Source organism: Bos mutus, chromosome 4 (assembly GCF_027580195.1).
Source record: "Bos mutus isolate GX-2022 chromosome 4, NWIPB_WYAK_1.1, whole genome shotgun sequence".
NCBI classification, from domain to species: Eukaryota; Metazoa; Chordata; class Mammalia; order Artiodactyla; family Bovidae; genus Bos; species Bos mutus.
The window spans coordinates 57,778,506-57,796,191 of record NC_091620.1 but is presented as its reverse complement, the minus strand read 5'-3'; the positions used below and the strand labels follow the sequence as shown (position 1 = coordinate 57,796,191).

Below are 17,686 nucleotides of genomic sequence, written 5' to 3'. Positions count from 1 at the left end.
ACAAGTTTTAAGAACATAGGCAAAATTTTTAAAGAATTAACTTTAGTCCATTTGAATCAGTCACTACCATACCTTGTGTACTCATGATATATATGCATTCTGTACATAACACAGCAGTTTTATCAAAGAGTTCAGATTATTTCCAGCATATACCTCTCAAGCCCGCTTCTAAAAGATACTAAAGCCATTTCCTGCCAAAATATTGACTCCCATGACTCATAAAATGTTCAACTGATATTCATCTTAACATTACTTGCCTAATAAAAAGGTAGGTAGAAACAAAGTATTTATTATCTGATTTTTAAAAAAATTTCCTATAGCTATTACACCACTATACACAGGAGAAGAGAAATTCAATTCTTGTTACAGGCCAAACTGCATACACCCAAAATTCTTATGATGAAGCCCTAATCCCAGTGTAATTGTATCTGGGAGACAGGGCCTTAAAGGGGGTAATTAAGGTTAAAGGAGGTCATAAGATTAGGGCCCATCATGTGGAGCTGGTATCCTTACAAGAAGAGGAAGATACACTGGAGATAACCCTTTCTCCTCCAGAGGTTGCACAAAGGCCACGTGAGGACACAGACAGAATGTGGCCATATGTAATTCAGGAAGACCCTTCACCAAAAACCAAATCTACTGGCACCTTAGTACTGGACTTCCAGCCTCCAGAACTGTGAGAAAAAAAATGTCTGTTGTTTAAGCCACCTCATCTGTGGTTTTCTGTAATGGCAGTCCTAGCAGACTAATAAAGTTCTAAGAAAATACTAGTTAAAAAATTGTACTGCAAACTAAATTACATTACTGCTGAAATTATTAATTTATTATGATAAATGTTTCTGTATGTTTATAAATTTACTCTACAACAGAAGATTTGAAAAGCCTGCCTTGTTGAGCTACTGAAGCAGCCAAAGTAATCTGAAACCTCAAAACAGAAAATTCTAACTTTTCACATAACCAAGGTCTGTTAATTTATTTCATTATAAAAATAATGGTCTCTCTTTCAGCCATCTTGGACCCTGTGGAGGCCTGCTGGGAACAGGACTTCTAAAACAACAAATATGTCTGGAAGGCTGTGGCCCAAGGCCATTTTTGCTGGCTATAAGAGGGGTCTATGGAACCAAGAGGGAGTACACAGCTCTCCTGAAAATCGAAGGTATATATGTTTGAGATGAAACTGAATCCTATCTAGGTAAGAGACGTACTTATGTGTACAAAGCAAAGAACAACGGTAACTCTTAGCAGCAAACCTAACAAAACCAGAATAATCTGGGGAAAGACAACTCACGCTCAGGTAAACAGTGTCATGGTTTATGCCAAATTCCAAAGCAGCCTTCTTGCTAAGGCTGCTGGACACAGACTCTGTGATGCTGTACCCTTTGAGGATTTAAACTCATTGAAAAGCAAATAAATAAAAGTATGGATTTGTTCTCTTGTGTTTTGCTAACCACAGATACACACACACACACACACACGCACGCACGCACACACAACATTCTACTCAAGAGGAGTACTATACGTAGTAATGCCAGAGATCAGTAAAGGGCTCAGAAAAGCATGCTACCCATCACAATACTGCAACTAACTACGCCACCCACAATATTTGTAATATTAGCATAAACGATAACTGAAAATATATTTTTACAAATTGACAATGTTGTTACCTACTAGGAGTAGTCTTCATGGAGTTTAAGTTAGGGAAAGGATCAAAGATGGGAAAAGCTTCCTAGAATGAGTAGTTTTGAGGTGGGCCTTCATTAATGGATGGATGTGACTTCAAGATAGGTAAGAACAGCATAAGCAAAGAAAGACTACAAAACATGATTTGATCTAAATAGAAGGAAAAAGCCAAGCAAAGAGACCCTAAAATGACTACCCAAATTACATCAATAAGAGTCCCCCTTCACCTCAAGTTTTGCTTTCCAAGGTTTCAGCTACCAGCTGTTAACTGAGGTCTGAAAATATTAAATGGAAAATTCCAGAAATAAGCAATTCATCAGTTTTAAATTGTGTGCTGTTCTGAATAGCATGATGAAATCTCACACCTTCCTGTGCTGTCCTGCTCTGTCCAGCCTGTGATGTGATTCATCCCTCTGCTCTGTATATCCTGCCCATTGGTCACTTAGCCTTCTCAGTATAATCAGATCACCCATTGTGATATTGCAATGCTTGTGTTCAAGTAACCCTCACTTCATAATTTTACTTAATAACGGCCCCAAAGAACAAGAGTTGAAATTCTGGCAATTTGCATATATGAAAGAGAAGCTATAAAGTACTTCCCATAAATGAAAAGGTGAAGGTCTTGATTTAATAAGGAAAAAGAAATTGTACCTTAAAAGGAATCTTCTATCCATGAAATTGAGAAAAAGGAAAAAAAATTTATGCTACTTTTGCTGATACACCTCAAACTGCAAAGTTACAGCCACAGTGCCCGATAAATGGAAAAGGAAAAGTCACAGTGCAAGATAAATGGAAAAGTCAGGATGGAAAAGGCATTAAATCTATGGGTGGAAGACATGAACATAAAACATGTTACAAATGATGGCAACAGGTCACACCACAAAGCATGGAGCCTGTATGACAACTTTAGCAAGCAAGGGATCCCCTAAAACGACACCAAGTCATTTACTCCAATATGAAACGGTCACACAGACTCAATAGATTTCAACTGAAAAATATAAAAATTATTGGAGAGGCTGAGTCTGCCAATGAAGAAGCCACTGCCACATTTCTGGCAGAGTTGAACTTGAGAGAGAGACCACATTTTTATAACAACCTTTATTACAGTATTTTGTTACAATTGTTCTGCTTTATTATTAGCTATTGTTGTCCATCTATTACTGTGTCTAATTTATAAGTTTAACTTTATACTAAGTATGTATGTATAGGAAAAAACAGTACAGACAGGGTTCGGTATTACTATCTGTGGTTTCAAGCATCCACTGGGGACCTTGGAATATATCCTCCATAGATAAGGGTGTGGACCACTAAAAATATAGCTAGAAATCTGAAATCTAGTATCTTCTGTAACTTGGAGCTATACTCTGCATGGGTAAGCTACATAACCTTTCTAAGCGTTAGACTGGGACAACGTATTTATGAGGTTATCATAAGATATATATGAAATATTTGAAATATTTGGCACTTCAGATACAATAAGCACAATAAATGACAGTTGTTACAGTGGTTGTGCAATAGACAACAGCTATTATCAAGGCCTCTGGACTTTTATCTTGCAGTTAAATGATTTCCAAATCTGGCTATAATCAGAAACATCTGGGAAGCTTGATAAAAACAAATACCTAGGTCCTAAGCCTAGAAGTAGGGAATTAGAATGTTCTGGTAGGGCCTAGGAAATAAGTTTTTTGTTTTTTTTTAAACAAGGACCTTAGAAGCCTGTATTACAAGTAAATAGATATTTAAAGTTCTACAACAGGTCAATTATTTTATGAAAGTAATATTTTAGTACAATAATCTGTATTACAGACTCATTAAATGAAATGCGAACAGTCTTTTATTCACCCTAGTTAGATTCTAATTTGTTAAACGGCATCTACTAGTGACACTAGTTAAACGGAATCCACTCGTCCTTCAATTAAAAAGCACTGGAATCTCCTAGCCCTACCCAAAACCCTTAAACATAATTTCAAGTAAAAGGTGTCTCCATCAAGCATAAAACTTTTCCCTTTTCACTTGTTCCTAGCCAGTACTAATGTTGATGGCATATTTATCTCATATAACACATTGTACATGCATGTTTTTGGTATTATCTTTGCATTTCCTCCATGTTCACCAAATACTTAAGTTTCAAAAGGATAGAGGCTGCAACTTTTCAGCAAGTCTACGATTATTTCAAACTTTCAGAAATGTAAAAAAAGGAATTACATCTGTGTAATTATCTTTTTAACAGCACAGCACCATGATCAAACACAAACAAGTATTTTTGGTGGGTCTACTTGCCAAATTGCCGGGAAAAATATCAACAACCTCAGATACACAGATGACATCACTCTAATGGCAGAAAGTGAAAAAGATCTAGAGAGTCTCCTGATGAGGGTGAAAGAGGAGAATGAAAACGCTGCTGTGAAATTCAACATTAAAAAAAACTAAGATCTAGCTGATTCATGCTGATGTTTGACAGAGAACAACAAAATTCTGTAAAGCAATTATCATTCAATTAAAAATAGATAAATTAAAAAAACAACTAAGATCATGGTATACGGTCCCATCACTCCATGGCAAATATAAGAGGGAAAAGTGGAAGCAGGGACAGATTTGATTTTGTGGGCTCCAAAATCACTGTGGATGGTGAATGCAGCCATGAAATTAAGATCCTTGCTCCTTAGAAAGAATGCTACAACAAACCTAGACAGCGTATTAAAAAGCAGAGACGTCACTTTGCCGACAAAGGTCCACATAGTCAAACCTATGGTTTTTCCAGTGGTCATGCATGGATGTGAGAGTTGGACCATAAAGAAGGCTGAGTGCCAAAGAATTGATGCTTTTGAACTGTGGTGCTGGAGAAGACTCTTGAGAGTTCCCTGGATTGCAAGGAGATCCAACCAGTCCATCCTAAAGGAAATCAATCGTTGAGTGGTTCCTATTGGAAGGACTGTTGCTGAAGCTGAAGCTCCAATACTTTGGCCACTTGATGCGAATAGCCAATTCTTTGGAAAAGACCCTGATACTGTGAAAGACTGAAGGCAAAAGGAGAAAGGAGCGGCAGCAGATGAGTTGGTTAGACAGCACCACCAACTCAATGGACATGAATTTGAACAAACTCTGGGAGATAGTTAGAGGACAGAGGAGCCTGGTGTGCTACACAGTCCATGAGGTTACAGAGTTGGGCACAACTTAAAGACTAAAAAACAACAACTTATCAGATAAGTCATTCTAGTTATTTTTTAAGCTCACACCTGAATTAAGCAACTGGTTAAGTAACTCTTAATTTTCTGTATTAGATCAACTTTTATATTCTAATATAAAACATGACAGGATTGACTACAGTTCTAAGATTGGGGCTTCCCTGGTGGCTTAGTTAATAAAGATCTGCCTGCAATGCAGGAGACCCAGGTTTGACCCCTGGGTAGGGAAGATCCCCTAGAGAAGGAAATGGCAATAATTTCATTCTTTCATGCCAAGTTCTCATGTTTACTCAATTTGCCCTTCTCAGCAATCAGAAAACAGACTACAAGTTGTACTCAGAGCAAATTTGGTTTTGCAAATTACACAATGAGTTCATATTTTGGTTTCCTTAGTTGTTTTCTATTTGCACATTATTTTATACATCCATAAAACAAAAATCATTTCTACTTAAATTTCTTCCCTTTTCACTCAGCTGTCAGAATATATTGTACAGAATATAGCTGGGAATTAACTTCCCAGAATAATTTTCGCTGGCATCCATCTTGGCTGAGCAATGGGAGGGCTACCAGGAAGGACTCGAGTCAGAATGACTGGCCAAAGACAATCTGGAAACTAATTCCATTACCATAAACCCTGAGACTGACAGCCAGGAAGCAGAGCAGTTCTCCTGGGTTCCCTTACCCTACTGCTCTGCACCTGGGCGCCCTTTCCCAGTAAAGTCTATTGCTTTGTCAGCACGTATGCATTCATTTCTGAGTGTTAGACAAGAGCCCACTCTTGGGCCCTGGAAGGGGTTCCCCTTCCTGCAACAAAAGCACTAGCTGAGGTAAAAATGAAATACAAGCTGTAGGTTCAGAGCTGCCTCTAGGGAACTATCGCATGTGTTTCAAACCTGACACTGCTCTCCATCTTGCTGTCATGCCTGACCTGTTAGTCACCATGTCTGGGCTGCCATGTTGGTTTTTTTTTTTTTTAAATTAAAAAAACAAACAAAAACAGAATGTAGCTGGGAATTAAAATGGAAATCTAACCCAATACTTAACAGAGAGCAGAACTTCAATAAAGAAATGAACCAGGAAATAATGACTGAGCAGCTAAAATACAAAGATTATTAACAGCAAGCTGAACAGCTACAAACTTCAAGGACAGGAGAAGTTAGGTACATTCCTGAGAGCACAAAAATGTGAAAAACTATGTATAATTTAAAAACAAAAATGACTCTCATATTTCATTATTTAATAGCCCCATATATAAGTCACAGCACAAAACCAAATATTCCTGACAGTGATTTTAGCAAGTTCAGTATATTCTTATGAAAGTAGAGAAGCTAACTGGATTATACATAACAAATGTCTCTCTCCAGTAATATGAAAAATATAAATTAAAAACAAGTTTAAGATACTAAACTAACAAATGCCCTAGGAAAATAATTGGGGAAGGCAGAAGAGGCTTAACAATACTCTTTTCATACTATTTATAGTTCTAAAATAATGACACTGAACATCTTGAAATAATAAAATGGCTAGACAATTAGAATATCAATATTAGAAACACCATATACATACTTAAAATAATCTATATATAGATTAATACACCAAAAATATTATTAAATATTAAGATAATAACACCTTGGTTTTGTATATATGTTAAAGAGTTTACAGAGCACTTTTACATATATTACCTCACATAATTCACATCAGAAGTTATCAACCCTGGTTGCTCATCAAAACTACCTAAAATACTAAAAAATGTAAATTTCTGAGCCCCACCTCACACCCAGTGAATTAACAAGCCTCCAAGTACATTAAAAATTGAAAGTGTTTCCAATGCCTAACCAGGGTTGAGAACCACTAACCACTAATATACCACTAATCACAACCATGAAAAAAAGTATGCAATTAAGAAAACAAATCAAACTTCAGTGATTGAAATGTTAATAATTTAGTGGCTTTTTTCCCCTCTTGGTTAATGTATTTAATCACAAAAGGAACTAAATATATCTATTAAACTTTTAAAAATTAAAAATGGTTTAAAATGTTGATGCTTTAAGGTAGACTAGTTACTGAAAAAAATTTTCCTTGTATAGACCCAAAAACATGTAACAAATGAGGTAGTACCCTAGTCATTGTAATAGAATAACCAGAAAGCACCAAGGTTGCTATGAAGATTCTGCCTCCTCTTGCACAAATAATTACCTCACTCAAAATATTTCTAGTATTTTTGAAAACTGATTGACAATATATACCAAAATCTTCCTCAAAAAAGGAAGAACTCTGATTATAATCTGAATGAACAATCTGAACATATAAGGATAAAAAAATGTCACTCATATAAAGAAACACTAGCAAAGAGTTTGAAACAGCTACCGCTTTCAAAGTACCAGTAAAAATTTTTAATAACTAGACATTTTAGGAAATTATTAACCTCAGTCTGTGTAGCTGTGAGGAACACATAAGTTTCTCACAAATCACTTTATTCCAATTTCCTTCAAGTTTGCTCACCAAACTAAAATTACCAAGTCTTATAAAAATATTAAAAAATTTATTCACCTAACTAGAGTATGGCTTTTCTTCAATATAGACATTCAATTACTAAACATAAAAATTCAAAGCACAAATGAATAAATTTACAAAAACCTTAAAATGCTTATTTTCCATCCTAGATGTCTCTCCTAGCATTACTGAGACTCTACTATGCTCATTTAGCTGTCCCACAGGCCTCTCAATTTCATGTTTTAAATGACCTATTTCAAGAAATGATACCTACTCCTCTCTATCCAAGGGACTCTCAAGAGTTTTCTCCAGCATCACAATTTGGAAGCATCAATTCTCTGGTGCACAGCCTTCCTTATGGTCCAACTCTCACATCCACAAGGACTACTAGAAAAACCACAACTTTGACTATACGGACCTTTGTCAGCAAAGTGATATCTCTGCTTTTTAATATGCTGTCCAGGTTTGTCATAGTTTTTCTTCAAGGAGCAACAGTCTTTTAATTTCATGGCTGCAGTCACCACCCACAATGATTTTGGAGCCCAAGAAAATAAAGTCCGTCACTGTTTCCACTTTCCCCCTATCTATTTGCCATGAAATGATGGGACCAGATGCCATGATCTTAGTTTTTTGAATTATGAATTTTAAGCCAGGTTTTCACTCTCCTTTTTCACTTTCATCAAGAGGCTCTTTTGTTCCTCTTCACTTTCTGCCATTAGAGGGGTATCATCTGCATATCTGAGGTTGTTGATATTTCTCCTGGCAATCTTGATTCCAGCCAGGCATTTTGCAGGATGTACTCTGCATGCAAGTTAAATAAGCAGGGTGACAACATACAGACTTGACATACCCATTTCCCAATTTTGAACTAATCTGTCATTCTATAACTGGTTTTAACTGTTGCTTATTAACCTGCAAATAGGTTTATTGGGAGACAGGTAAGGTGGTCTGCTATTCTAGTATCCACACAAAGAATTCAGCATAATCAATGAAGCAAAAGCAGATTTTTTCTGGAATTCCCTTGTTTTTCTAAGACCCAATGAATGTTGGCAATTTGATCTCTGGTTCCTTTGCCTTTTCTAAACCCAGCTTGTACATCTGGAAGTTCTCCGTTCAGGTACTGCTGAATACTAGCTTGAAGGATTTTGAGAATTACCTTGCTAGCATGTGAAATGAGCACCAGCTACCTAGGTGATTCTGATTTCTAAGTTTGAGAAATACCAAGTGGTAGGAGTTCTAGGAGGAAGAATTATGAACCAGATGTTTAACAAAGAGTTTTTTCCTTCTCCATCTCTATAATCTTTCAAGGGTTCTTCATCACCTAGTATGGTGGTTCTCAAACTGGCTCTCCCAGGTGACATTTGGCAATGTCTGGAGACATTTTTTTTCACTGTCATCACTGGGGAGGATGAACTGCTACTTGGTATCTAGTTAGCAGAGGCCAGGGATGCTGGTCAACACTGTACAATGCACAAGACAGCCCACTCCCTCCAAATTAAAAACACCAAACTGCACTCTTGCCCAGTCTGAGAAACCTTGATCTGAGCCCCATCTCAAATGAGGCTATCAAAAGTACTTAGCTGTGACCCCAGAGGTAAACAAAACAATAGAATTAACATATCTTCAGGAAAGTCAATTTTTAATCCCACACTGGTGAAGAAAGAGGGGGGGATTATCTTTATATTGTATATGGGTCTTCCCTGGTGGCTCAGATGGTAACGAGTCCACTTGCAATGCAGGAGACCCAGGTTCAATCTCTGGGCTTGGAAGATCCCCTGGAGAAGGAAAATGGCAACCCACTCCAGTATTCCTGTATGGAGAATCCCATGGACAGAGGAGCCTGGCGGGAAACAGTCCATGGAGTCACAAAAGAGTTGGACATGTCTGAGTGAGTTTCACTTGTATACAAGTCAAACAAATACAGATAAAATCCAAATGTCACAGGAATATCTAAAATAAATGTCACATAAATACCTAAAATACACTTCAGAATAATGTAAGCAAGATTAGGCTTTACTCCCCAACCTCAGGGGATACTTAGGTACTCTCCTCAATCTTCAAAATACTTCTGAAATTAAAAAACAATTGCTTAAAATAAAATACACGAACTTCAGGACAGGCACGACCTCATCTTTAAACTACTGCCACCAAGATTTTTAGGGTTATTTGTTACTGCATCATGGTTTAACCCAGAACTATTCCAAGGATAGTCTATGGAGGGACCAGTCTGATTGTTCAATGGTTTACACCAGAGAAGTACAAATGTAGAACACAGAAATGAAAATTTTTATACCAGAATAACTTTATGTCTACTGGATCTTTAAAAATTGGGGCTTGTATTTTTGCCTTTTTAAATTTCATCTGCATTAGTAAAAATAACTTGCAATAACTTGTACTTTACAATTGTGTCAGTCAATAGTGAATTGGAAATTTTAAAAAATAAAATTAAAAAAACACCCTTCATCAGTTTGAGAAGCAGTAACCTAAACCTATCACTGACTGATACATCTAGTAAGTGGCAAAGCCAGGATTTGACTGCATGTCTGTCTGACACCAAAGTCTTTTTTCTTAGTCCTTATACTATATTTGTTATTATTAATACTTTGAACTCAAATCCCTATCTGTAATCCCTAACTCTGCAGAGTTACATTGCACCAAATATGAATTACAAGGACCTTTTGTGTGTCTCACCTAAGGCCTTCAACGCTGAATGCTAACCAAGCTGCATTTTTTGGTCCCTTTACCCAAGCTCATGCTCAAAATCTGGCTCTCCGCATCTTCCATAATGCAAAAGGACAAGACCAAAAACATTTTTTTCTCCTCAAAGTCAAGAGCAGAGACATTTAATGATATAATACTATCTTCTTTTGCGACCCACCCTGCTTTCTATATAACTGTGGGAGATGACCTCCTCTCAAGGAAAAGTAGATCTCAGATCTTTCTAACCACACCAGCTACATAAAGTACACAATAAATGAATCAAAAATAAGACTTAATTTCATTTAGTCTAACATCCTCACATTAAGACCTCTATCATAAAGTTTAAAGATCTTCAACTTCACCAATCCATACTGCACATCCCCCTAAGTGTTTTTACAAACTTTTTTGATTACAGTTCTCAATTAAAAAAAAAAAGTTATATCTCAACACAATACACAATACTTACACAACAAAATTTACCACTCCAAATTTTTACAATGTACTGCTATTTTTTATTTCTTTACTACTTTGTAAAGTTTTGGTAGAAATCCACAAAACTGATTTCAACATCCACTGGTCTCAACTCACAGTCTGCAAAACACTGCTGTAGAGACCAAATGTAGGTCTACATTTAACACTGTGCTCTCATCTGGCAAGCCTAACCTATAATCACACTACCTTAAAATTCTACTCCTAAAAAACACATTTTTTCTACATCAGTTTCATTGTGCAATAGATCTTGTCATTTAGAGTCCAAACTCTGTATAGAAAAATAAGTTTTGTCTCAAAATTTAGTAAAATGTATAAATGTTAAATTAAGTTTCTACTTCTAATCAACAACTACAGATAGTTTATTAGCTTAAAATGTGAAACATGCTCTCAGCTGATAATTAGATAATAATACTCTATTGGCAAATACAAGAATAGAGTCTATAGTGAATACATATACCATCAATTTATAACAAGTCTGAAACCAACTTGCTCAACCCACCATCTTCACACCAAGTGGTCTACTCATCTGACCACTCCCCATTATTGAGATCTTGGAAATCTAACTCTTCCTCCTTCCTTATCATTTTTTGTTGCTGTTTAGTCCAACTAATCCATGTCCAACTCTTTTGCAATCCCATGGACTGTAGCCCACCAGGCTCCTCTGTCCATGGGATTTCCCAGGCAAGAATACTGGAGTGGATTGCCATTTCCTTCTGCACGGGATATTCCTGACCCAGGGATCAAACCCTCCTCTTCCCTATCTCAGGAGGATTCTTTACCATGTGAATTGTCAATTTTAACCCTCTGCTGCTGCTGCTGCTGCTGCTAAGTCACTTCAGTCATGTCTGACTCTGTGCGACCCCTTAGACGGCAGCCCACCAGGCTCCCCCGTCCCTGGGATTCTCCAGGCAAGAACACTGGAGTGGGTTGCCATTTCCTCTACAACTGCTCTAAGGTCTTTCAGGGGTTCTATTTTGTTTCAGAACAGCTCAAAAGTCCTGACATGTAGTTATTTAAGATTATTTCTGTGGGAAAATATGCAAATCCAAAGAATCAATTATATAACAAAGTTCTGAAACAAGCTATCGGTAACTGATATGTATCTGATACATAAATAACCTTTTCTGTAGTTATGTATCCAATATCTTGAAATCAAAATCAGAAACCAGACACTTTTACTTTACACAATTATAATAAGTTTCTGCAAAGTAAAATCTACTTGCCATAAACACAAAATAAATTTTTCAGTTATGAGCTTCAATTCTGTGAGCCTAAGAGCACGTGATATTTTTAATAACTGTATTGAGAAGACCTGGCTACGTCATGCTGTCCAAACACAAGCTTACAACCATCTACGGGGCTTCCACATTTATTTCATAGTTCCACTCAACCCTATCTCCTCTAGCCCCACCCACTGAACAGCTGGGTGGGATGAAAGATTGTTTCCTGACCCCATATCCCCCTCCTCCCTGCTCCTTCCCCTGCTGCTGCTGCTAAGTCACTTCAGTCGTGTCCGACTCTGTACGACCCCATAGACGGAAGCCCACCAGGCTCCCCCATCCCTTCCCCTGCTATTTGGAGGAATAAGAGATACAAGAAGCATTAACTAGATTCGTAATTGTTTATACACTGCTAAGGCAATATCCTTCAGTCTATAAGGATTTCATAAACTTCATCTCTACCTGTGCACCTAATGCCAAAAAACTTCCCTCCTAAACTTGCTTATAAACAAGTTTTTATAAAGGGTAGGGTATTGACTTTATTCATCACCTTAATAAATATGTAAAATGCTTTAGAATCTAGATTACCTGTTGATTTCGATTACCAAGGGTACTCAGAAAAATATCCTTCCATTTCATCAAAGTAACACCACCAAGAGAAACCATAAAGTTGAACTAGAACAATAAAGTCGCAAGAATAAACTAATTCAGTATCTAAACAAACACCTGGATCTCACAACCCAGATACGAAACAGTGTACTCTCAAAATGTAACTCAGCAAATGGAAATGTGTTAGAAAAATTTCAGTTGCTATTTCCTACTATATACACAGTATGAAATGGGAACTTGGGAGTGGAAAATGTGAATGAAATGGCCTCGTTCTTTTTCCAATACGTGGAGGAGAAAAGGAAATGAAAGGGCTTAAGGGAATAAATGAGAATACTTAAATATTTTCAAAACTTAATTTCCTTACACATCGCCAGTCCGTATCTCCAACTCCCTCCCTTTTCCAAAGACCCTTCCCAGCCCTTCGGTTCCTCCGGAGGGCGCCCTTACAAAACGTTCTCTTTTCCCCTTTCCTTAAAAATTAAGCCCAAACCAGGCTCCTTATCCTCCTTATTCAAGCTTTGCCCGCCATCCACCGGCCTTTGGGGCCGCGCCTGGGGAAAGGAAGCCCCAGAGGCGGGGAGGGGGAGCGAGGAGGCGACACGGTCGCTGGGGCCGCTGCAGCAGCCGCCGCCGCCTGCACCGCAGCCTCAGCCTGGTGCATCCCTCTTCCTCTCTCCCCGCCGCCGCCCTCCCGGGGCCGGCCCACACAGCACCCTCACCCGGACGCGCACACACATTCCCACCCTCCTCGCCAGGCCCACTCCCCCACGAGGGGAGCTCCGCCGCGGGAGCTGCGGCCGCCGACGCGAAGAAGCAGGGCCGCGGAGCCGGAGGCCCGGCAAAGGAGACCCTGCTCGGGGTCCGGCGGCGGAGGCCGTGGCTCACGTCTCTCCACTCCCCGGGCCCGCCCGCCGCGGCACAGGAAATGCCGCCGCCTCGGTTCTCCGCACATTCAATTCAAACTGTCACTGCCGCCGTCTCCCCTCCCCCCGGGTCCGCCGCCACCGCCGCGCCCCGGGCCCGCCGTCGCCCCCCACCTCACCTGCTTTCGCCCCAGCGCCGCGCCTCGCCTCGCCTCAGGGCGTTACCCCCACCACCACCCGATCGGGGGGCCGCAGAACCCCACAACGTCCCGAGCCGCCGACCCGAGTCGCGACGGCCCAAAGCTGAGACTCACCCATGGTGCTGCTGTTGACGCTCCTCTCTTCAGCAGCAGCGGATCTCGCACTGACCGACATCCCCTCCCCCCTCCGCGACCAGCCCGGGTGCAGCGCAGCCCGCCTATTCTCCAAAGCCGCCTACGCCGATTCCGCGGCGTAGCCGCCCGGAGTCGCTGCTCCGCTTACGCAGGCAACAGCGGGCGGACTCCTCCACTGGTTCTCGCCGGACTCCCGCTCCCTCCTCCGCCCCTCCGCCCCCTCAGACGAGGCTTCCGGGCCGAGCGGAGGCTTGCTTCGATCTCGCGAGATTACTTCATCGCTGCCCCGCCGACTTGCTCGTTTTTCGAGCATGACTTCATTGGCGTCAGCGCTCTTTTGCCGCTCGGGTTTAGCCGCCATGTTAACATTGGCGGGAATTGGCACCTCCGGGGTCATGGATAGTCAGGCTTCTGTGCGTGTTTCTTCAACACCGCCGCTAAGGTTAACGCCTTACGTTTGTGGGTGAAAAGCCTGGGGACGCTGAGAGGGAGTGGCCCGTAGGGTGCGAGGGTGTGGTTTTGCCCTACTCAAAGATGGCTGCCGTTTGTGCAGCCCCGCGCGTTTTCACGTCAGGTTTGGGAGCTGGAGGAGCCTCTGGGTTGGTCTCAGCGCTTACTTACGAAATCGGCGTAAGGCAAAGAGGCGCCACTAAAAGAGGCCAGACTGGGAGGCAATGCTCTGGGTAGGGGTCCCCTGTATGACTTGGCTCCAGGTTACTGACCTGGCAGTAATGTGAATGCAAGTGGAAAGACACTTCGAGGCGGATGTCTATACACCCGAATCGGGTATATACGGGTGGGAATCCGACCCCGGTTCCTCAGTTTCCTTCACGTTCGGAATGAAAAGTGAGGTTAGGCCCTGGTTACCTCGACATTGCCCTCGCGCTGTCACTTTCCAGTGGCCTGGCACAGCGAAGAGGTCGGCTGCTGCAGCTTCCACTGCGGACTCTTCACGATCACACTCGTATTGGCTCAGCCTGTTGGGGCCCGGTTTTGTCCTCAAATAAGGGTTAAAGTGTGTGGTCTCCTACTATTAATTAGCAGTGAATGTTGCTCGGTCGTTGGCGCCTTCCCCAGCTATTTTCTAGTGAAAGTAGCCTCCTTTTGCTCAGAACAACACGTGATCTTTTGTACCTTTCATAAAACTTAATCGCTGTCTTCATTGTATAGTTCAGTTCAGTTCAGTCGCTCAGTCGTGTCCGACTCTTTGCGACCCCATGAATCGCAGCACGCCAGGCCTTCCTGTCCATCACCAACTCCCGGAGTTCACCCAGACTCGCGTCCATCGAGTCAGTGATGCCATCCAGCCATCTCATAGTTCATGTACACGTTTTTTGTTTCCTGTTAAACTGCATGTTATGGAATTGTATGCCTATGTAATTATCGTGAGCTAACACAAAAATGTTCATAGCATTACTCATATTAGTGCAACAATTTAAATATTCACTTACAGGAGAATGGATAAACAAGTGACATTACTGGACAAACTGAAATAAATATACAGAATGCTAAAAAACGGAAATTAATAAACTAAAGCTACTAGTATTAATTTAGAGTTCATTAATATAATATTGAGGAAAATAACTTACAGAAAGATGTATACGGTGTATCATAAAAATTTAACAATAAGAAACTGTGAAGATCATATAAGGAAATTATAGATACCAAATTCAGAATAGCGATTAGTTCCAGAGAGGAGGAGAAGAGAATGTGATAGGTTTCACTTCATAGAATGTTTTTTCTACCAAAAATAATTTGCAGAAAATGTGGCAAAACCTTAAAGGTGGGCAAAGGATACATGAATGTTAAATTGTAATTATTTTCTGTACTCTTTTCTATAGTTGAAATGTTTCCAAGTAATTTAATAAAAATTTTATCTAAGAAAACAGCTCATTTTGTATCTTGATACTGTTTCTTAAGTCTCCATTTATACTAAATTGCTTATATATATAAAGTGTGTTACAACTTGCCAGCTCAACCAATCCTGTTGAATTTCTGAAACTTCACAGGAGTGCTTTACTTGGAAAACTTTGTTAAATTTCTTCTGTGGAGAAGGCCGTGCAGCAGATAATTTAAATGTGTGACTTCTGGAGTCAAACTGCTTGGGTTCACATCCCATCTCTACCATTTACTAGCCAAATGCCTGAGGGCAAGTTGCTTAACCTTTCTGTGATCCAATTTCCTCACCTATAAATGGGAATAATCCTTGTCTAATTGAGTTTTTGTGAGAGTTAGATGTGCTCAGTCCATAGTACAGTATATGCTTAATAAATTACCTACAAGTGGATTATTTTAAAATATAAAATTATGCTGAATACTGTTATTGTTTAATAAAATCTAATAGTTTATAAAGAAGAAAGTCTCCCATCTCTATCGATATGTTTCTTTGAGCAGATCTCTTAATAGATGTGAAAGAGGTGAATTTTGTTATTTTGCTCTCTGAAAATGGATAAATTATTAATATAAATAATATTGTTCATGCTCTCCTACAAATTCCACCACACACAATAATTTCCTTACCACTTTCCACTGAAAATTAAAGGGAAGATTATAGGCAGTGAGATGATGACATATTTTGGAACTTTCTCTCTGAGGAGTTCTAATAGTAAATGATAATGTGTATGTTTGTGTGCATGCACCTGTGTATTAGAAATTATATGGGGAAGGAGGGGTTGGAGAGAGAGAAAATTATAGTATTAGCTTCATGATCTCTACTGCACTGTCTGCAGTATTATATTTGTAAAGAAAATTTAGTCTAGACCTTAACCTTCTGATTCAGAAATAGTTTTTTAAAAACAAAGAACTGGAACTTCCCTGGTGATACAGAGGATAGGAATCCACCTGCCAATGCAAGAGACAAAGGTTTGTTCCCTGGTCCAGGAAGACTCCTCATGCTTCAGAGCAACTAAAGCCCACGCGCCACATCTCCTGAGCCCACATGATGCAACCACTGAAGCCCCTGCACCTGGAGCCTGTGCTTGCAACAAGAGAAGCCACATCAATGAGAAGCCATGAACTTCAACAAAGAGTAACCTCTGCTTACCACAACTAGAGAAAGCCTGTGAGCAGCAACGAAGACCCAGCATAACCAAAAAAAAAAAAAAGCAAAACTATAGATTTGCCAACGTAAAAAAAAAATAAAAACCAAAAACTCATCTGAAATTTGGATAGACTATGTAAATTGTTTTCACTGCATATTTACAATGTCCAGTCTCAGCTTTGCCAAGCAATGCTTGTTTCCCTAGTTAGCACTCTTTTCCATAACAGCTGCTTCAGATTTGCTCCATTGTTTTCAAACCATCTCCCTCATTTACTCTCAGCACAAAATAGAACCCATCAGAGAGGAACTCCAAGAACCTCCTGCCCCCACATTCATAAGACTACGTGTGTCTACATCCACCTTTCAGATATCACAATGGATCAGGTGCCCCTGCCCATCTGAGATATATATTTCTACATATTCCCTGTATTCCATCTCTTTAGCTTATTCTTTGGATTGTCTCTTTCTACCTTCCCAGGAACTTCACTCAGTGGATTATTTATTTACTCAATAAACTTCTGGGTTCTGTCCCTATGACTCCACTGAAATTCTCAACAAGGTCACGAACAACCTTTTCATTCAACCAAGTGGACCCTTTTTAATGAATTTTTACTTGAACATTTGACACTATTGCCTATGGCCTGCTGTATTTATGTCTCTTGATTTGTGAAACCACACATTCCTAGCTTTCATCCTAGATCTGTGGCTTCTCTATTTTACCTTCTAGGATCTTCATCTTTTGCCTGTCACTTATGTGTCCATACACCTCAGAGTTATATCCTAGTCAGTTTATTCCTATCTCACTTTTTATACTCTCCTTGGGTGAGGTATTCACTTCCATGGCTCCTAAGAATATATTTCTAGTCCAGTTCTCTCTCCTTACTACAATTCTGTACACCTGACTGTGCTCAAAATATATGTCATGATGTTCCAAGATATCTCAAAACAGTATATCTGAAATTAAACCCTTCATTTTTATTATATGTGCTTTTATGTTCCCAGTCTCTAAGTGATATCATCATCAAACTAACTGCCTAAGCTAGAAATGTGGGTATTATATTCAACCTCT

General features: G+C 39.7%; 1 protein-coding gene and 1 pseudogene across 1 annotated transcript in view; one reads left to right on the top strand and one right to left on the bottom strand.

Moving 5' to 3' along the window:
• Nucleotides 1-17,686, bottom strand: part of SEPTIN7 (septin 7) — a 292,002-nt gene that overhangs the window by 84,753 nt on the left and 189,563 nt on the right. The window lies entirely within an intron of this gene.
• On the top strand, nt 1,062-1,508 carry LOC106701692 (large ribosomal subunit protein eL33 pseudogene; annotated as a pseudogene).